The 21,804-nt window shown below is 45.5% G+C and overlaps 1 protein-coding gene across 1 annotated transcript in view; it reads left to right on the top strand.

Moving 5' to 3' along the window:
• Positions 1–15,291: 15,291 nt before the first annotated feature.
• Positions 15,292–21,804, top strand: part of LOC144772257 (uncharacterized) — a 367,797-nt gene continuing 361,284 nt past the window's right edge. The window contains 1 exon segment of the mRNA XM_078656480.1: positions 15,292–15,368. The gene's annotated coding sequence lies outside the window, so the exon portion shown is untranslated.

The following is a 21,804-nucleotide window of genomic DNA, read 5'->3' as shown; positions in this document are numbered from 1 at the left end:
AAGTTGCAAACAAGAGAATTTACACGACACAGATGCTCCCAAATATCGTCGTCTGTGAGATATATGTCATCCACATACGAAAAAGCATCAGGGTCTAGTGCCTCCAGAATAGAGACAATTCGAGCGGTAAATATACCAGGACTATTCTTGTAGCCCATTGGAAGACGCCGGAATTGCTTTTGGACTCCAGCGCTTGTAAAACTGGTCCATTGGGAGCTAAAGCTGTCCAATCTGTGGGCATAAAAACCATTGGATATGTCAAGCGTTGTCTTGAAACGCTTACGCACGAGACTATCCACTAGGGCAGAGCCGTGGGTATTCTGTACTGCACAGTTACGGCAATGCGAGTTTAAATGCCGGTAATCCAAAACCAAACGATATGATCCGTCAGGTTTATTCACAGTAAAAAGGGGATTATTCATCGGTGACACACACGTTTCAATAACTCCCTGATATTCCAATTGTTCAAGGATTTCCGCGACGGAAGATTTTGCTTCACGCCGAATGGGATATTGAGGTTGAGGCTGCGGCTGAGACCGCAACGGAATTTCGTGGCAAGGCGACAATTTATCCCAACCACATTGGTTACGGTACAGAGCCGGCGCGAGAGCCCGAGCCCACTCTTCTGCAAAATGCTGCGCATGCTCTTTCGAGACAGTGTTCGCGAAACTGGGTAGGATCACCTCCTCCCCTCGCGGCGCCGCGAGCACAAAAGGTGGGGGCCAGTCAGCCTCCGAAAGCAAAATATCATATGTAGAAGACAGATTCTCCCAAAATACACCTTTAACGGTACGCTGTATGTCACCTTCAATTAACAGGACAATTTCATATAGTCTGTCAGGGGGAGCAAGTCTCGTATCCGCTGTTTCTATCACAACGTAGACATCAGTCGCTGTCACCCTCAGTAGTGGACGCAGCGCCTCTCTGACTATGGTTATCTCCGCCGCGCTGTCCAGCAAGGTCAGAGCCCACGTCAGATTCCGAAGCCGCGTTCTCACTATCTGTGGCATATCGATGCGCTGTTAAGGCTGCGACTTTCTTTTTCGCAAACTGCGGACGCCTAGGCGTAGAATCCTCCTGCTTCACTGCGCCGTCCGTCTGGCGGGACTGACCACGTCCTTGTTGGCCACCACGTCCACGTCCACCCCCTCCTCCTCCACCGGTCTTCGGGGCCGATGTGTCCTGAAAGGAACGAGGAGAGCGTTGATCAGAACCCTGAAAACGATCAGGCGATTTAATCATCGCGCGGTCGCGCAAATCATAAACTTTTTCGGGTGGCGCAGGAGATTGTATCGCAGGAAAAGTACCCTGAGTCTGCATTGTCTGCTTCTCCTGTGTCTGTTTTTTAGGCCAATTTTGTTTCTTGGACTTTGGCTGGGCATCTGTCACTGCAGATTGCCCCTGTGGTTGTTTTTTCTCCTTCACTGGAAAATATTTCAGACCTCTACTTGTGCGGCCAATCGTTTTATAAGCGGCCACCACAATCTTTGCTAACTGGCGGGGTTTGTCGGCATCGGGCAGAGCAGCCAAAGCATTCGACACCTGAAAGTTAACTGCATCTCCTTTAACATTGGAGAGAATGAGATCACTTACAATCTCAAAAGAACCACACAGGCGCATACCCAATTCAACCGCTGCCTCTGGACCGTGATCATTCTGAACACGTCTAACGATTTCAGGCAGGGCAGTCATAGACGGGGTGCCGAAGCACCGTGTATAAACTGCCGCAAATGTTTTTCCCCAGCTATCACAGTCAGCAAGTTCAGGAGTAATATCCTTCGGGAGAGTAATCGTCAACATTCTATGTTTATCAGCAGGAGTAGAATTCGGAAAAACCGCTTCCAGTTGATCAAACTTCTCTGCTAGCCAGAATGGGAAGTCATCGTTGTCAACAGGACGCGCACCAAAAACCGAATTTACCATCACTGGATTGAGACGCATTCCGCCTCGTTCCATGGGAGCGGCCGCACCCCCCTGGGGACCACCAGGAAGATGTCGACCGATGTATTGCACTAAAGCACGAATCACGGAAATGGAAACTACATGCAGCCTGCGAATTTCTGCCAGGGTACAAGCCCCGTGATTCGGGTGCGGGGTAAAGCCACCCAACGCAGGCCAATTAGTACCTGGAATTGAGAGTGGACCTAACCTCGCACGGGACAAAGAGTGGGGGAGGGCGCCATCAAACCAAACTCGATGCTGCCAATGATCAATAGGTATTTCCAATGCCCTGTATGGCGTATATTCAGCCGGGACATCCGAGGCGGTGTAGGAGTGGAACAAACCAGAATTAGCGTCCACAGCCGGAAACGTAACCCAAGAGTAAAACAACTCGTAAGGAAACGCCGGATCTGCACTTACCACGAAAATCACAGCCATCCCATCTACTGGGACCTGGTACGTCTGAAGATGGTTGCGTACCGCTACGCGACTATGCTGCGCAATAGCCACCGCTGCCGCCATTACAGAATTGGAAACAAGAAAACACAAAGAATACTTTGTAGCACAACTGGGTAGTAATTCAAAGAAACCGTTTAAGTAAGAATCAAGCTTGAAAAAAGACCTAATTTAAAAAATAGGTAGGTTTCACCAACACCCCGTTTTCCGGAAACGGACGTGAAGGGGTTAAGGCATGAACGATAAACTACTCGAGTGTCATGATATAAGACCACCGAAACCGTTGGGCGCCATGTTGCAGGGTTTCTGTACTCACACAGAACTGTGCACAGAGGAGTGGAACCTCGGCAAATTAGGATGTCCCAAAACTTACCTTAGCAACCAACTCACCCCTTACCGAGCTAGCTACAGTGTCTCATTGGACATATCAAACACCCAATGTTTAGACAAACCAGAACATGAACTTACAGTACCTCAGGGTACGTGGGACTCATGAACACTCTTTCGTTATATTATCATTACAAACCAGATCATGGAGTAAAGAAGACACATGTGCATTTGAAATGTTTATTTACTAATGCCGTCTTCTCAGGCGCAGTATCTTTGATAATACAAGTATACTTATTATCACCCCGTCTTTCCCGGAGTTGGAGGAATATGAGAATTGGAGTAATTTTACTAAATTGTCCATTAGAGAAATACAGGCTCTGCTTCTGAATTCCTCCTTTAACATTTCCAGTATGAATCCCAAGGGTTGGCTGCTTTGGCACCGTAGTGCTGATTCTTGCCAAAAAAGATTTTTAAATATAACTGACGGTTTTAAGACTGTTGGATCTGATCCCCGTTTTGATTTGAGTCATACTGTCACCTCTTACTCTGTTGGCAAGTTGTGTCAAGCTTGGCTGAAACATTCAACTTTACCTGCGGTTAAGTATCACCTTTCCAAACTGAATGCAGACGTGGATTTGAATGATTTCATTAAGGGCCCAGCTAGTGGCAGGTCGAAAAGGTGGTTATATGGTGTTTACAATGAAATTTGGAAACTCTCACAGATTGAGGCTGCTTCACGCCTTAGGGCTATTGATCAGGCGAATCTTGGGAAAGTGCTTGCAGTTGTTGACAATAGCATTAACGTGCTTTCCTCTAGAATTTACACATTAGATAATATTGTGTCGTCTGTTGTTGATATTGTACATGATGAAGTATCTGTATTATACCATGGTCAAAATCAATTACGTTCGATCATGCAGTTTGCATGGACACTTCAGACTCTGACAATGGGTAATTGTAAGTGATTATTACTACTGTGTCCAGTCTTACAATGAAAACTTGTTCTTTTGGAATCAAAATGATTTTCATGATTCCAAGGGTAGCACAATAAAACATAAAATGTTCTGGGTTCGAGTGGCAGAGCTTAAGGCTATGTTGCCACTCGTTTATGTGATTAATACTATCGGTCATCAGCGCGTGGGAGTTCACGCTGTTGGCAACTCGCTTGCTGATGAAGCGGCGACATCAGCAGTATCTACATACTTAGTTGCAGCAGTTACTAGGTCTAAAACCAAGATTGATAGCGACATCTTGGCAGCGATTGCTGCCTCTGAGAGGGGAAGTAAACATCCTTCGGGATTCCCTTCGAAGATACAACGATCCCAATCATCAGAACGAATGTTTTGTTTCACCACATCCCCCATATTAACTCTTAGTACATTAGGGACATTAACGACTTCCGTTGGGCCATGAATCTGAAAACGAACTGCATCCCACGCGATTCCATCCAGAACAGGCCACGCTGTGATGTTACCCAAAGTCAAGTCTCTTTTTAATCTATGTGTAGAATTTGAAGAGGAAAGTGGGGCCAAAGTTCCATTTAAATGAGTAATGCAAGTTCTCTCCTCGACATAGTGTCCATTCATAATCCGGAAAAAATAAAACACAAAACCAATTGACATAAAAAGGTACAGTGAAAAAAGGACCAGCCAAATGTATATCCAAGGAGGTAGCAAAAAAATGTTTTTTAAACAGGCTAGCACATACTGCAATTTTAGAGGGTTTTTTCGAGGCAAGGGAAGCAGAGTCAAATGAAAATCTGGATTCCGTTGCTAAACGAGCTTGCAGGTCAGGCATGGACAAACAGTGGGGTATGTATAGTCTGTCTCATCAAGGTTAGTTCCTGGTAAATTATTCAATAATGGACTGGAAACAGCAGGTAATTCGATGGCCACCTCAGGTTCATTATTAGAAGCAGTGGGCATAATTGAATTTCTCACAATGGAAGGACAGGAAACAGCCGGTGTCATGCTAAGAAGAATCGGCCACCCTGTGTATCTTGACATTGTCAATAGAAATAAACCTGTTTTCCTTACGACCTGGAAGTGGTGGTAAAATGACTGTTCTTGTGCCCTTCACTCCAAGCACTGGGACCGGAGCTCGATAGGAGGGACCAAACTCTTTCTTGTTGTCGATCTTCTCTCGAACCAGTTCTCCAACTTGCGGTAGCCAGCCAACTACCTGGACCTGCAACGCATCATCCGATGTGGAGGGCAAATGTTCCCTTGCAAGAGTGTCTCTCGTCTTTTGTAGATTCTGTAAAACATTGCAATGTTCATCTGCGTCAAAGGAAGTGGCGCGAACCACCCAGTCTAGACCGTCAAGGTCAGGGACGAACATCTTGATGCCAAAGAGCATTTCGTATGGGGTCCGCCCACCCAGAGACCTTCTAGGGAGATTATTAAGAGCACGCTGCACGCCATAGAGGTGAGCCAGCCATTTTCTGCCAGTGCCTATAACTCGGGCTGTCAAAGATTGCTTTAAATCACGGGCCATTCGTTCAACTACACTATTACCCTCTGGTCCGTAGGGTGACGAAAACTTGACTTGGACCCCCATCGAAGTCATGGCATCCTTATACGCCTTAGAGGCGAAAGCCGGACCCTGATCCGAATGGAAGGTACCACAGGCAAAAATCCCTATAAAGATACGCAAATCTCTGATGACAGTCCGGGAATCAGCGCTGCGAAGTGGCCATAACCACACAAAGCGTGTGCATGAGTCAACGGCTACTAAGATGTATTTATACGCAGTATCAGATGAAAATGGACCGCAGTGATCTAAATAAACACAGCCTAGTGGTTTATTAGAAATGTACAACTGAGTCTGAGGCGGACGCGTAGCAGTCGAAGGTTTAATCTGCTGGCATATGTCACAAAGAAGGACATAATCACGCGTCTGTTTGTACAGTCCCCGCCACCAGAAACGTTGTTGTAGTTTCGTTACAGTGGCTGAGACGCCTGCATGCGCAGACGCCACACCTTCATGAGCCGCTGTAATCAAGTCTGTTCTGCGATCCGTGTTGGGAATCAGCCGTTCCCCAACATCAGTAATTGTCACAAAAGGAACATGCTGTAATGAATAAGAGTTAACAACACTTATATCTCACCCTCCCTAACACATATATTATATTATTATCTAAGAAGGTCTCTTTGGGTTGTTTTAGGGCGGGCCCATACCTTAGTGTCCTAGCATGAAGGAATCACATCAGCATACACCAGCTCTCTCTGCATGTGCACCGCATCAAGTGTGTTAACAATTCTCGTGCAAAGCAATATCAATCCCGCCTCAAGCCCAAGTTGGCAAAGGCTGCACTTGTGTTATGACTATGAAGGCGTGGAGATCAGACCTCATAACAATTCCATATCGTGTTGCTCCTGAAACTTCAGCACTCTCCGTGCAGACATGGTTTATTAAACAAGACTGATATCAGAGCAATAACATATTATTCTCACATACACCACGGCAAACCACTAGGTTGAAAGCTAAGTCAACAATTAAGGGTCGTGTGCAGAAGTTGCAAGAAAGGAAAAATGGCGTTTAAATCTGAAATGTACCTATGCTAACTTAACACGATATAAGGATATATAGGAGCTATACAACAGCCTGTCGTAGGAGTGACTTCTAGGTTTATATGTGACTGTTATTAAAAGTAGATATAGGTAGCCTATATCTTAGTAAGGGGAGCATGCACCACCTTACCCAGGTTGCAGTAGCAGAGAAGTGGTGTCATTTTGGAAGGCTTCCTAGGGATGGCATAATACATGCTGCAGCCCCTGCTAGGCCCCTGGGGTACCCATGCCCTTGCTACCTAAGGTACCATATACTAGGGACTCACAAGGGTACCCCAGTAACCAAACTGGAGTGTACCTAATGTACATGCAATCATTTTAGACAGGAAGCAGCTAGGCTGGGGTCCTGGTTAGCAAGGCCCCAGCCAGACGAAAGTCGAGAAACAGTGAAACACCAGCAAAAAGTGGGGGTAACCATCGTAAGCAGATCCTACTCTCCTACACTCTCTTCCCTCCACAACACTATATGCCACTCCACTCTACTCCATTCCATGACACTTCACTCCACACTATGCTACGAAGCTCTTGTCTAAACCACTCCACGACACTCTACTCCACAACACTCTACTTTACGACACTCCACTCATGCCACTAACCTTAAGCCATGCTGAACAGCATCCAACAAGGTGTACAACAAGCCAATAGCTCTTGCACAGGTGAGATCTATTTCCTGCGCTAAATCGCTGTGACATGCTACATTAGGATAAGGAGCGCTACAAAAGAATTCATTAAAAAAATTAGTAAGTCCTATTTAAATTGCTATTCAGTCAGACCAATACATCTGGCATTTTTACAGGGCAAGCACATCTCTCATACACAGGGATTGAACAAAGTCAAAAGCTTAAGTAATTCTGAAGTGATAAACTGTGAGTCTTTTGTTTCTTCTCTGTTTAATTGGTGTCTAGGAATTAGGCTCAAGATAGCACTCAGCCAGGATTATACTCAAACAAAAGGAGGGCTGATGGCCCTTTACAGTCAACCTTTGTTTTGGGCCCAGCTGGAATCTAAAATAGGAAAGCCCCCTTGCTGCCTACTTGTTTCCACTCTAAATAGAAAGCAGAGATTTTGCGAGTCCTGCTAAATAGTGTCCCTGTGTTGACAAATTACAACTGGACAAATTCAGCATGTTTAACTGGGGCCAGGCGGATCCACGATCTGATTCAATAGTAGCTGCCGGATGGATCCCCCTTCATTCTAGCACTGCTTATTCTCAAGAGAAACTGGGTTCCTAAATATGGAGCCAAGCACAATTTGCAATCAAGTGGCTATATAGGAACAATAAATATCACCATTATCATATAGTTTTTCAAAACACAAACCATCTCAACTGCTTGGTTATCCTATTTAGTGCTTATTCTCAAGAGAAATCAAGTTCTTTAATCTGGGGCCTGGAACCAATCTAGACCAATTGATTACATATTATCAAGAAACATCAACCTTGTCGTCTAGCATTAAAAAACATCTAATTTATCACTCTTATTTGAGGGGTGTTTGGCCCACATTATTTCCATATTGGCCGGATGTTCAGTCCATTAATCCAACATGTTCTCTCTCGGATAGTAATGTTTCAATGTCTTCTCTAGGATATGGTTTTCCTACTGACTCTATTATCTGGAATTGAATCTAGCTTGAATTATTACCATATATATGGCAATGATGACCACTGTTTTTTAGGTCTCGCCTTCGCAGCGCGCATGGGCTGCAAAGGCATAGAGACCTTTTCCGATCGGTTTGGCTTTTCAGCCAAGCATGTGCAAGCGTTCCATTGCCTTCAATGGCAACACGTGCACGTCAGGAGATTCACTTGTGGGAGCGCGCGCCACCAGATGGTAGCAATTATCGCTACCGCAAGTGATTCGCGCAGGCCAACCCCCTCGCGAGCGCTTGTACCAAGGATGTGGTCACCTGAGACCTGGCACAGTATACACAGTTTGTTTTCTATGGCTGTAAATACATTTTCGCTATTTCATGAAAACCGGACACAGCAATAGCCTCATCCCGTGAAAGACTGGCGGCCATGTCAGAATGGTGTATGCGTTCGAGACGCAGCAATCAGAACCCACACTTTGGTCAATAACGATACGAAAGGCTGTCTTTGTGTTGCGCACGATAAGCAATACAAATCTTATCTATATATTGCATTGGAAATTCTAACCCAGGATGGATGGTGCCAAGACGCTAATACTAATATTGTCGGGAATGTGAATTTTGTCCGCGCGACAACCAACTGAGGTCATAGCTAAAAGGAAAGCTAACTTTTCTAGATGTGTATAGTGTAATCAGCGAACACCCGCAAGCGACTTGGTAGCTGGGTTTCTTGCACATGCGCAGAGAGCGTTAGCCCCCATTGGGTGTTGAAACTACAGCTGAGAGACACTGCTAGTCTGTCATGGACGGCCAAGGGGGCTCGGGCCCCAGTATCCTGGAATACTTCGGGGAGAGGATGGCTACCGTTGTTGATACTGCCGAAGCGAGACCGGGAATATGTCTAAACTGCGGCCTTCAGGTAAACGGAAAAATCCTTAAATAAATAACTGAGCAAATTTAATTTTGGTTGCATTAGCGCGCCGGCAAGACCGGGAATATGTCTAAACTGCGGCCTTCAGGTAACCGGAAAAATCCTTAAATAAATAACTGAGCAAATTTAATTTTGGTTGCTTGTTCTGAATTTTTTTTTTTAATTTTGGTTGCATTAGCGCGCAGGCAAAGAGCATCTAAATTCATGCTCTGAATAAAAGGTGTTTAAAATGTCGCAACAAATTCAAGTTTAACGCCTGCCGTGGCTTGGTCGATTGGCGTTGCACGACACACACCCTCTCTGTCCCGTCAACATAGTTTGCACGATACACCCTCCTCGCCCGAGGTAAGGTTTGGACGGTATGGTGGCCAGCCCTCTTGCAGCTGTCTGCAGCTGCGCGTGCCTTGCCTCAGCCGTGAAGGCCTCATCCCCCCAGTTTATAGAGCCTGGCTCGAGCGACAAATGGGTGGCAGCTGAGCGCGCGAGAGGTGCAGGAAGTCACCGTGCTACTCCCATTGGAGGACCGGTTTTGTTTCTGGGCGTGGGGCGCGACTCGCCCGGCTGGCTCCCAGGTGATTGCGGATGTCCCCGGTGCATTGAATTCTGCAGCGGGCTGTCCAGCTGCCTCCCGAGACCTCCAGCTCGAGCCGGGGCTTCTGCGCCCCTCCCTGCACGTCCAGATTGCGGCACTGCCCGGGAGCTTGCACAGGTGGGTGATGCGGATGATGGGACCTGATGCGTGACTTGGTCCCCACCTGGACCACATTTGGAGTGTCGGACTCTTATTTAATGCTTCGGGTACAGGTGGATGCTTCGGCACGTCATTAGTGATGTGTGGGCCCGGCACATGCAAAGCTCCTACACGTGACCGCAGTCTAGAACTTCAATGTGTGGGCCTACCACATGTAAAGGTCCTAAACATGACTGTACCCTAGACCTTTGACGTGTGGGCCTGGCACAAGCGAGGTTCCTACACATGATCGCAGTCTAAAATGGCACATGCAGGGGTGTGGAATTTATTAAAATATCTACTTGTCCATGGGGCAGGCTGCTTCATAAATCTACTTGTCCTGTAACACAATCCACTTGTCCCTTTGGTGTCATGTGGTTCGGCGACAAATTATGGCAGCAATCTCATTATATAGGAGCTCTTATATAGCCTTTCTGATTATGCCAGGGCTTATAGTATAGTAGTTTTTTAATACTAGCAATCCCTTTATGTTGCCACGCTTCTGCAGATCTACATACTGGGGCTGAAGGTAGTGGTAAGCAATATTTCCAGGGTTGGAATGCCCTTTAAGTCTGTGCAAACCTACTAACTTGCATGTTTTAAGGGTTTTCAACAACTCTTCTCTAATCTTTTCCCATACTGAGAAATGTTGGAAATTTACTCCTGACAATGGCAGACGTAAACCTTCTTCCGTGGTTGTGAAAAAGTGGTTGATGGGAAAATGACCTTGCAAACACTCAGGTTTTCGCATGAGCAAATCTACACATGCATATTTGCTCATGATAAACTGCAGTTCGCAAATATTTTCTAGGAGTACATTTCTTGCCCTACTTCTGCAAATTCTTGTAAATTCATGAAAGCCATATAGCTGCACTTAATGCAAGGACATATACCAAGGGTGCACTTTTTAGACTTTCTTTAATAATCGGGCCCCTAATTTGGTCTGGCATTAACAGCAACCATTTGTGTTTATTAAAATTTTCTCTCCCTCTCTCTATCGGCTGGCTTCACTGTGAGTGACGGCATTAAGCTCTTTCACAAGGAGTATATTGGCACACAAAGTAGTTTTGTTCAGTGGCAGTAACTAATGTGGCAGTGTGTGCTTTTTTTAGACACATTTCTTGTGTGCTTTTGCCAATGTTTGTTATAATGTTGAGGGCCCGGCAGGTTTAACATCAAGAAGGTTTTACAAAAACCATGCCAAAACAAGTCACGTATTGGCAAAACCAAAAAGCTGACCACTCATTTCAGACCTACTGGCTTTGCCAATGCTTGTTTATTTATATGTTTCTCATAATCTTATTGAAACTGGTTACGTTGATTGTCCAATATGAATATTTGTTCGAAATACTAGCATGCATCAACACATTTTACTAAATGATGCTGCAAAGAAATGGTACCTGAAATATCACAGTAATTTAGCAAAACATTTTTTTTCCTACTTTCATGTTTTTTAGGAACATTTTATATTGAAAGCAAAGAGTCATTAATCTTGCTTTCAAGCTTCTGCAAATATTTGCATCTAATCGGAGAGCATTCTGCATAGCCTCATATTGCTAATCTTTGAAACCGTGAGAACACATTTTTGTACTGGAACCACTGTCAGTAGTGCAGTCAGAACTTACATTTACTGAGAGCTCACCCTAATAATAAAGCCTTTCAATTAATGAACCATAAATACAAGTTTGAACAGCTTTAACATAGGCACACAAATAATGACTTAACTTCAGGCAGTGCCCTTCCCTGGCCCTTAATGTGCTGCTGCAAACTCGCAGCCAAAGGGTTTGTGCTGCAGGGGGTTGGGCCTACTTGTCCCAAGGACAAAATACACATTAAAATGTGTTGCCCATGACCCCAAACAATATGTCCTGGGCGTTGGGCTATAGGAATTCCACATTCCTGTGCGAGGTTCCTACACATGACCGCAGTCTAAATCTTCGATGTGTGAGCCTGGCACATGCAAAGCTCCGGCACATAACCGCACCCTAGACCTTGGATGTGTTGGCCTTGTATATGCAGAGCTCCTACACAAGACCGTAGTCTTAATCTTCAATGTGTGGACCCGGAACATGCAAAGGTCCTACGTATGACCGCAGTCTAGACCATCGATGTGTGGCCTGGTATACATGAAGCTACTACATATGACCGCAGTCTAGTCCATCGATGTGTGGCCTGGCACATGTGGAGCTTAATGAATTGCTTTAATGTGCGCTCTTTTGGCAGGTTTTTGCGTGCAGACTAGCTCATGCTATGGCACAGCAGCATGTTTCAAATGGTTCCTTTACAAATGGAGCGTTCATTACGTTCCAGACGCGCCGCACAGCAAGGAAAGTAGAATCCAATTTTCTTCAGTATTCCATTTATTTTATCCTCTTTTCAACCAGGATTTATTCCATAAGTTCATAGCATCTTATTTCATTTTTCATATAAAGACTGCATACGTCCCTTGTTTCTCTGATATTGAGGAAATGTCTATCCAGGCCTTTTCCAAAGCATGTGGAATACACTGGCCCAGGCAGCCTTGTTTAAAATTACCCAATGCATTTTGGGCTACTATACAGCCTTTCCTCGGGGGTGGCTGCGAAGTTAACAAGCATTGGCATAGCCAATTGGTCTTGCATTTGGGACCTTATAAGTGTTTGGCAATGCAACAGTTGGTGTTGTTGCACCAAGGATATTCTGCTGCAGAACTAAATACTTATAGGGCCCAAAAAGCGTGACCTATTGGCTTTGACAATGCTTGTTTTTCATTAGGTCTAGGCTAGACCGCGCATGCACTGTGTCTTCAAGACATGTTGTTTACTGTTGGTGGGCTTGGAGAGCTGCCCATTACATACCATGGGAGGGCTTCTTAGCCACTCTCAATCGATTGCTTCATGTTGGCCGCCTCTGCGTTGGCCACCTCCCTCTTCTTGGATGTGACGATCCCCTAGAGCATGGCCCAAGTACGTGTGTCCTTACACTGCTTGCACTTTTGGCAGGTATTTTTTAAATTTTTGTTGAGCCACTCTACTGGGTGCATCATTTGTAGCTGGATCTGTCGTCTGCTCCCTCCCGTTGTCTGTGTTTAATTATTCCCCAACCTTCCCATTTCCGTGCCCCCACACAGCACAATAAATGACCTCGGAGGCCAGATACCTTTGTTCCATCCCCTGACTTTTGTTGCAACTTTTATAGAGAGTGAACTTGAACCGAAGGTATCGGAGTGCTTTACTGAAGCATACATTCATTTTGTGTAGGCACTGGAATATTAAGTGATTTGCCTACAATCGCAGTATGTTGAGCTGGCACCAAGACTCAAACCTGGTTCACCAGCTAGCCATAAGGCCACTGACTCTCCCCATCCCAACTGTTTCTTTGAATCATTCCAAACGTCTCTTTACTTGATTTTTTCTTAAGTTATGTTTCCAAGGCCCTGCACACCTCCAGACGCACCAGAAAATTTGACTGGCAGTACCTTTAACCATACCCCCATTGGAAAGAAGGTGTGAACTTGCCCCAGCTCTGCCATCCTTTCAGGGGCACCAGACTGACTTGTCACTGACTTTTCCAAATCTTACCAGTATTTTAGTAGCTAGTCTGACAAATTAAACCTGGCAAGACATTATGCGTGACTGACTGCCACACCCAGGAAGTATTTGGTAGTCCGCAGTCTGTGATTAAACAACAGTTTCCACTACCGATCTCCCTGGAGAAAGCAAGGGGGCGTTTAGGTTACAGAGTGGACATGCGCGTTGCAAGGGTGCCTTTAGGTTACAGAGGGGATATGCGCGATGCAAGGGTGCCTTTAGGTTACAGAGGGGATATGCGCGATGCAAGGGTGCGTTTAGGTTACAGAGTGGACATGCTCGATGCAAGGGTGCCTTTAGGTTACAGAGGGGACATGCACGATGCATAGTACAATTCTCTGATTTCCTGTACCTCCTCACACCCAGAAGTACCACTTAGACTAATGGAGACAAGTTTGAGGGGCTTGAGTCTGCGATGCTGGTTCGGAAGGGATGGGGCGCTGTAGGAGGGGCATTCTATGACGGGGCGCTGCAAAGTTGTAGGAGGGGCAGTGGCATTGCTAATGTTGTTTATTTTTGCCCTGGGAAATTTGCATTTGAATCCATCCCTCTTTCTTCTACTCCCATCCAACACCCCGTCCCTATCCACTCTACATAATGCCACACAATGCCACTACACGTAATTCAACACCACTGCATGACACATAATTACATTCCGCAGAATTCAACTTCATAATTCTTAACGCCTCACAATTATTTACCACGCAATTCAACAAAACAAATCCATACCACATAATTCCTTTCCACACAACACAGTTCTCATCTCTCAATTCCACACCACATTATTCCACTCCAATAGAAGGGTGTGACGTACCTCCAAGTTTGTGTTCTTAGCATGCCTATGAGCCGCCCTACCTTTACAACCACAGCATCTCTATTTTACAAAGCATTATGGTGATGGTTCTGGAATGTTGCTCAAGTTAATATGAAATACAGACCCTCTCCTCCAATACCACCCCCAAACTTTAGGTGCTCTGATGGTTGTATCGATACTCTTAGAGGCTTTAGCTTTTGGTTTTCATTTGAGCGTCCAATAGCCTCAGACCCCCATTTATGGGCAGCTGTTGTGAAAGTTGATGTATTGTTTGGTTGGCGGTGATTGTCACTAACATTAGTTCAACCATGCCACTTATCACCCCACACGGTCTGGGATTTCATGTGTTCCAATGTAGAGTGGACCTGGACTGGCAGTTCGGGCTGGACTGTTGCTATTGGAGCAGACCAAGATTTATTCGCATATGGCTGAGTCCAGTCTGAGGTGGAATAGGGGGGGTCAAAAAATGATGGACTGCGGTGTTGCTCCCGGTAATTACATGTGGATGAGATTAATCCAAGCTTTGCACTCCTCTTTTTTTTTTTTATTCCTCATATTGTTGCTGGGTTCGCAGTTGCTGAGTAGGAGAAAAAGCACAATGCTATTTTAGACTCTAAAATCTGGAACCCCATCCTGTCAGTCATTAGTGCTAAACCTGGTCTCTAGGGACAGACGCAATCACGCAGAGACACGTACACAGACATGGAGAATCATACAAAGACTCCCTCCCGTGTTCAAGCTGTGTCAAAAATAAAATAATTAATATGGATTAGTTAACAACAGTGCTAATATAATAGAATGGTTCCTCGCCCATGAGGGGCAAAGGCGTGGACTTGACCGTGTGAAATTGGGCTAGGGCGTTCGAACAAATTGTTCATCACAATCGCATAAACAGCATCCGTAGTGTCCTGTGAAGGCAGTATGAAAAGTGTTGTAATACATGACCAACGATGAGGTGAATGAGGAAATGACTTGATCCTAAAGCACAAACCAGACCAGATGCAAATGCACAGAGATGCCAGATGAAAAGGCACAATCTCTCTCACACACACCTGCACACTCCCCCCACCCTACCACACACACACATTTTGAAAACAGGCTGTACATGGACCTTACACACACATTTTGAAAACTGGCTGTACATGGGCCTTTCACACACACACACACACACACACATTTGAAAACACACATAATGTACATGGACCTTTAGGGGTAGGGGTTTGTGGAGACTATGGAGTGTGTGTTTGGTCTGGTTCAGTTACAGAGGCCAAATTCAAGGGTGTCTGACTGATTAAATGTCTAGATTCCCAATCTCTACAAAGTCTTTAAAAATCCCCCTGAATTGTTTCTTCTGTCTCCTTAGGCTTCAGTCCTACAGACTCCTTCCACCCTCTAGAGACCAGCTGTGCACTCCACCGCCCTTGGATTAAACAAAAAAGTAAGTGTTATTTTATCCCAAAAAAAACATCAGAACTTTCGGAAAGTCTATTCCTCTCCACTTCCTTTGTATCGCTGTTCTTCCCAATGGTGTTTTCCAGCTTTTCTTCTACTTTTATGCACACTTGTATCACTTGCCCTTTATTTCTCCTGTCTGTTTTATCCTTGCTCCTGCTTTGTTTCTTTTTCCTTTGCACTCTTGTCTCCTTGCCACCACCTTTATCACGAGAATAAGGCCCTTTATTAGGCCACCAAGACTTGCTTGTAAAAGGAAAACAAAACCGTTATCTCAGACTGGCCCTTTAAGCAGGATTCTGTGAGCAATAGTCAGTCTTCCCACTATCCCTACAGATGAACAACTTAATTTTTTTAAGTTAAAAAAAAATGGACCAGGAAAGAAATAGACACAGGACAGTGCTTTTTTTTTTATTTTTAAAAGGACCGTGCCTTATCCTCCTTATCTTTTTTGTGTAGAACATTTTGTTTTTTGTAAAGACGGTTAGGGTAGGTGGCAACAGAGGACCTTGTGGGGGGAAGCGACGGAAAGTGGGTAGAGCGGGAGTGGAAAAGCAGCACACGAGGGAAAGCAACATAAGGACGAGAGGAGTAGCAGCAGAGTGAGAAAGCATGATGGAGCACAAAGTGGGGGTAGTTTGGTGGGGGTGAAGCAAATGAGAGAGAAAGCTGGAAGACCCATGCACACTCATGAAGTATTTAAGTTTAAAAAAAGTCGTCCTTTAAAAGAAGTAGTGAAAGGATAGAAGCTAGCCAATCAAGGATACATGGTAAAGAGGCTATGCTCCAGGAGAGAGACAAGCACAAGGAGTAGAACAGCCATCAAGTTAGAAGCCAGCAATTGAGTGACGACAAAGTAACCAATGGTAAGCAGTAGACCATCAATAAGTACAGGTAATTCCTTGGTAACCCCACAATAGGTCTTTTAGGCTCGACCTAAGAAAACAGGCTACCATATATAAATTGTCAATTTTTACGTTTTGTCTGCCCAGCGCTTGCCAAATCCCTTGTATTGTAAATAAAAAAAATAAAAAAGCGTTTAGAGCCCGCCAATTACTTATATTGTTTGGCTTCTACATCACGCTTGTTTTCCTGCTTTCTGTTGGTCTGCGCCTTCAGCTTCCTCCTGAGCTTTGTGTCTACATCCCTGCCCTCGAGCCTGGGCCAAGTAAAGCTTCCTTTGGCCAGTGTTGTTCTGTTGGCAGCAGGTACTCATTTTATTTACTTTGCAGCATGCACTCTTAGTGCATGCTTCTAAAGTCCCTCTCCTTCACCACCACCCTTCTCCCACTGTCCATGGTGTTACATTCTGTCGGGCCGGTATCCTCAGGATCGTATGTTGCTATATATGGTCCACCTCCTGATAGCCCCACGGTCTGATTATGTATACAGACTTGATGGAGTTATCAAGCGGGGGAAGGAAAGGATGGGAACAGTAGGGAAGGAGATCTGTAATAACAAGGAATATTATTGTAAACATAAGTCATGAAAAAGTACCACATTACCACCCCTTATCGCAACCTGCACTAAATTACCTGTAAAGGAAAACAAAGAAGTTGAGCTTTAGGACATTGCCATGTCTTGAAATGAAGATCCAATGTAATCTAGAGATGGCAAACACAACATCAATACCTAGTCAGCAGTAATCACTGGTTATGCTACGTACAAGTGCAGCGGAGGAACACATAGCCAGCTATAATTCAGGCAAATCTTAACAGGGGACGTGAGCTTGCCAATCCAGGAATGCTCGTTCAACCCCTGTTGTAAGAAACAGATAATAAGACAACCTTAGTTACCTCCACTTAGGTTATGGTGAACAGTAGTCTTATGCACTCCAAATAATGGCCAAATGCCACTTGAAACAACAGTAGCTAATCCGACATGGTGCCCAAAGTATATAATCAAAAGGAATTGAAAATTGTCAAGATAATCCCAATATCGTCTTGGGTAACTTGTCGTCAATTCGATTACCCCATTGACTCCATGAGGCATATACCAACTGGTTGTTTGTTTCTACCCTGCATGAGTTTTAGACAACTCGCCAACAGGGAAGAACCATTGGTCTAAAAGGAAGCGAGGCTCGCAGACCAGACACGAGACACCCTCACTCACTTCTCCACTTGTTTTCTCCCCGCAAGAGTCGGAGCCCTGACTCGACCAACAGGGAAAACACAGCATCGTCAAAAACACAGACACGCCATGAACCTAGCCACGTCAGAACGGCAGTTCCCCATAGATTGTAGTTCATAGTTCTACGGGGTTAGAACACGTATGAGTCTTTGTCAGTGTTCTTTGCAAAGCTGTTCACCTTCGATGCGATGCAACACATTCTCCCTCCCACCCCCCATTTCTGTGGTATCTGCCTGTCCCCTGATGTGTTACCCACCCTTGTTGCTTGACCCATACCCCCACTCATTGGTTGGCTCCTACGTCACTCCTGTTTCTTTACTTCTTATTGGTCCACACATTCCATCCCTGGAACATGGACCAAGCACTGCTTCCTTTGGTCAGTGTCTTTCCACTGGCCGCGGGAACTCCTTGTTTTACTTACATTTCAGTATGCACTCTAAATGCATGCTTCTATAGTTCCTTTCCTTCACCCTCTACCCATCTCCCACTGTTCATGGTTTCAGGCCCCTCCCACTGTTCATGGTTTCACGCCCCAACCTCTCTGTGGTATTAGCCTTCCCCAGTTCCCGATGTATTTCCCACACTTGTTTTGTTTGACCCCCTCCCCCACACACAGTGTCTGCCTTAGCCCATTGAGCTAACTGGCATTAGCATTTGTTTGAGGGAAGTGCTTGCGCTTGGAAAATTCTCATATTCTGTCATGTCTTGGGTGTTCTCCCAGTCTGGTGTTAGCGTGACAGATACTAGTGTGCTCTGAATTAATGCCTTAATGGGTTGCCAGAGTTCATCTTCCCAACAAGCACGGCTCTAGGAAGTTACATGTTCTGGCCAGCAGTTCATCCCAAACCTCTGACTATACAGAGCAGTCCTGGGTGAACTTTAGTCATTTCCTTCAACCCGCAGTAGGCCCGTGTCCCTATTTCCAGTTTCCATTGAAACATATGAAACAGGATGGAACCACTCTGACACGAAGCGGATTCATATAGTTTAAAGTGCAATAAAATCATTTTTAACCAATTTAAAGGCTGGAGATTGTAGAAGAGTGAAACTCCTAGCCAAAGAGCGGGACATGCACAATAATAGGCAGCTATGAACAGGCAAGGCAGCTCAGTGGGTTCTGTTTGAGCCTCAGAGAATATAATACACTTTCAGAGCATAACAGTTTTTATTTCAATTTTGTGATAGTACAGACCGCCCAATTGGTCGTAATTTAATGTATTGCACAGTTACTTAAAACCAAATGCAGTGTGACAAAAGAATTTAAGATCAGAACGTTAAAAAGAATTCCTTTAGGATTATAACAAATGTCATTTCATGAGTATACGATTAAAGTTAAAAACTTAAAAGCGAATAATTGTGTATGAAGCATTATGACGAAAGTGTGCCTTAAAATTGTCCAAAGCGAGTCTATTTTTTCGCGATTGTTGAAATCTTATTCTTTAACAAGCCCGGAACGCACTTCCTCCATATATCTCCCGATTCTAGCCAAGTCGGTCGGTAGACCACAGGAAGATAGAACCGCAACTGCTTCTTTCACTGTCCGAGCACCTTTACGTAGCCATATTGGCTTTAATAGCTTCTGGCGAGACTGTATCAGGCCGGGACAGCAGCACATCAGATGCGGTAATGATTCTGTTTTAAAATTGCAGAATGTACAGCTGATTTTGTGATCAAGGGATTTACACCCCGGATTGAATTCTTTAATTGGGAGGAGCACTAGCCTGGCCCACTGAATGTTTTTTAGGGCCTTTCTCCCCAACGCTTGGAGAAGGTAAGGCTGAGATTATATATGTAGTATTCTGCCCAAATTGACCACCTCTGCTTTCAAATTGTGCTGAATCAATTTTTCTTGACAATTGATAGCATTGTTTGTTGACTGCATTTTAGATGGCCGGGTAGTTTATGTCCTCTTGGCCCAATTCTGTGTTGCCAAGTCTAACATTTCTGCAGCTTCCTGCATATAGACCTGCCATGGGTTAGGTGGCGCTCCTTATATGGATTTTAGCATGCTCTTCAGGCTTCCATCCGGAGCTTAGAGTACTTGATAATAATATTTTGCATGCACACCTAAGCATTCTTTGATCTGTTGCACCAGGCCACATTCCAGGCGAATCCAGCTATTGTGGCTGTATTTTGGCAGTTTAAATATGCGTTTGTACTCCCGGCATTGCGCTTTTTCCATCATTGTGTTCATTTTTCCTGGGAAAGCCTGCTGTGCGTACCCCAAAATGCCCTTATTTTGATCGTAACACCTTTCTAATTGGGACGGTCGTTGGGCTATGCATTTTCTCATGTAATTTGCACAGAGCGTAGATCGTAGACTCTACTTTAGATTTCATTTTGTGTAAGTGCAAAGTTGCTTTACCCGTGTCGCTCAGCCAGCACCCGAGTTAGTTGTAAAACTTCGAAACAGCTATTATCTCTTTACCCACGTGCCATTGAGGAATGTGTTTTTTTATGCAACGTCCAAAGATCAATACTTTGGTCTATTCTGGGTTTATTGTTAATTCATTGATCTGGTTGTAGGAGTTTGAAGCATCTAATCTCCTTTGGAGTCCTGTTTTTCTGTGATCCATCACCACTAGATCGTCCTCATATTGTAAGATTTTGAGTTTATTGGCTCCAATTTTAGGTACTACAAGATTGGCGGTGTGGAGTGTCTTGCTCAGGTCTGCTGTATATAAGTTGAAAAGTGTTGGGCATCCCTGTTTTAGGCCTCGATTTGTCAGACACTTTTTTGTTGTGGTGGTGTTTGCTAATTTAACTTTGATCCAAGTATTGCTATATAACGAGATAATGGCGTTGAGGAGGCCTGGTGGAATTTGCCAGTTGCGCAATTTGAACCAGAGCTTACACCGTGGCACTCCGTCGAAGGCTGCTGAGTAGTCTACAAAACAGGCAAAGACTGTTTTTTTGTTTCTGACGTTGGCTTGATGGCTTAAAAATGATATGGCCATGATGTTATCAATTGTCGAACAACCTTTGCGGGACCCTGTTCGATAGGGGGGAAGGATTTCGTTTTCTGCGACCCATCTGTTTAATTCTTTGAATAGGGTGCTCACATAGGCTTTCCCTTCGATGTCCAGAAGGGTGATTAATCTGTAGTTTTTTGGTTCTGTGTTGTCACCTTTCTTGTATAACCCAATTCTGCATGTGTTAGGGGTGGTGTCTCCTGATTTTATTTTATGTGTCTGGAACTCTCCTTGTGATATTCATCACTGCACCACAATCATGGGAAAAGCACAACATGCACCCACAGCTCAACTAAAGAACATTACTGGGGGGTAACATAAAAGCCACAAAAGAAAGAGAAATAACTGAGGTGACACCAAGGGTTTAATCACTTGCTGTAGCCTTTCAGGTGTCTATTAGGTGTCAAGCCTGACTCCGGTCGGAACTGGTCGCTCCTCTTGCAGCTCTTCCCAGCCATTTGTGCCAGTGACCTGCATCCTGCCCTGCCATTGTGCCTGGTATCGTTGCCTGCATTGATCACCACTGTGCCAGCTAATTGTGCCTGCGACCGCATTTTGTCTTGTGCCAGCTTATTGTGCCTGCGACCGCATTCTGTGCCCTGATTGTGCCAGCGATCGCTTTTGCTTGTGCCCACGACCTCCCTTGCCACCTCGACCAGCATTTGTTGTTGTGCCTTTAGCCCGTCCACGCCGCCGCTGCACCCCCGTGGCCCCACCCCCGCTCCCTCCAGCTCCTACTGACCATACCCCGCCCCCCGCCCCCCAGCTGCCCCTCCCTCCCACAAACAAACCTTAGGTGATAGCGCGAGACTAGGAGCCGTGTCCAGCCTGACTCCGGTCGGAACTGGTCGCTCCTCTCGCAGCTCTTTCCAGCCATTTGTGCCAGCGACCTGCATCCTGCCCTGCCATTGTGCCTGGTATCGTTGCCTGCATTGATCACCACTGTGCCAGCTAATTGTGCCTGCGACCGCATTTTGTCTTGTGCCAGCTAATTGTGCCTGCGACCGCATCTACTACTGTGCCAGCTTATTGTGCCTGCGACCGCATTCTGTGCCCTGATTGTGCCAGCGATCGTTTTTGCTTGTGCCCACGACCTCCCTTGCCACCTCGACCAGCATTTGTTGTTGTGCCTTTAGCCCGTCCACGCCGCCGCTGCCCCCCCGCGGCCCCACCCCCGCTCCCTCCAGCTCCTACTGACAATACCCCGCCCCCTGCCTCCCAGCTGCCCCTCCCTCGCTCCGCCTCCCTCCACTATCCATATATGACAGATGGACCTTCGCGCAGCGGTCGCGCCCCATGCACGCCGAAGGCGCGCCAAAA

The sequence above is a fragment of the Lissotriton helveticus genome, chromosome 8 (assembly GCF_964261635.1).
Source record: "Lissotriton helveticus chromosome 8, aLisHel1.1, whole genome shotgun sequence".
In the NCBI taxonomy this organism is placed as follows: Eukaryota; Metazoa; Chordata; class Amphibia; order Caudata; family Salamandridae; genus Lissotriton; species Lissotriton helveticus.
Note: the sequence above shows the minus strand (reverse complement) of the source record. Positions and strands in the feature narration are given on the sequence as shown.